Genomic DNA, 662 nt, shown 5'->3' on the forward strand with positions numbered 1-662 from the left:
CTCTAGGCAAAAACAAAATAACTGGTACGTGAAAGCTGATTATTAGACGTCAAGAGCTGTGCTGAATACTTTACACACCTTAATTTAGTTTCATCCTCAAAGCAGCCCACTGAAAGGGATTACTGCTTCAATTTTATACTGGGGGAAACTAAGGCTGAGGGGGCCAAATGCATCCAAGGTCTACACATCCTGAATGTTAACATCAGGTTCATTCTTTCGAAATCCACCTTCTTAACCATTATGTAAATTGTCACTCCAAGTCAGGAAGTGCCTAAGAGATCATTCCAAATGATAGCAACAATAATAGCACTCACAGGGAGTTGGCCATTCAGGCAGAGTGCCAAGAACTCAAATTTATAGACCTATCAGATCTCATGACACCTGATTATTATTTCCATTTTACAGATCAGGCAATGGAGGGCTGCAGAGGGAAAGTACCTTACTCTAGGACTCAAGCCTAGACCATGCTCTGACCCAAGGCCATGCAAGAGAGCACCTGCCCAGATAGGCTGGCTTCTAATCTTGTGATCTAGAAATGTCATTAGGGCTTCCTGGACCTGCATCCTGCCCAGCTCCCCAGCCTTTCCAAGGGACTAGAACTAACTCCAAGCATCTGCACTCAAAACCCAGCTGGTTCTCCCAGAAAAGAGACAGAAGTCAGA

This window comes from Sciurus carolinensis, chromosome 16 (genome assembly GCF_902686445.1).
Source record: "Sciurus carolinensis chromosome 16, mSciCar1.2, whole genome shotgun sequence".
NCBI classification, from domain to species: domain Eukaryota; kingdom Metazoa; phylum Chordata; class Mammalia; order Rodentia; family Sciuridae; genus Sciurus; species Sciurus carolinensis.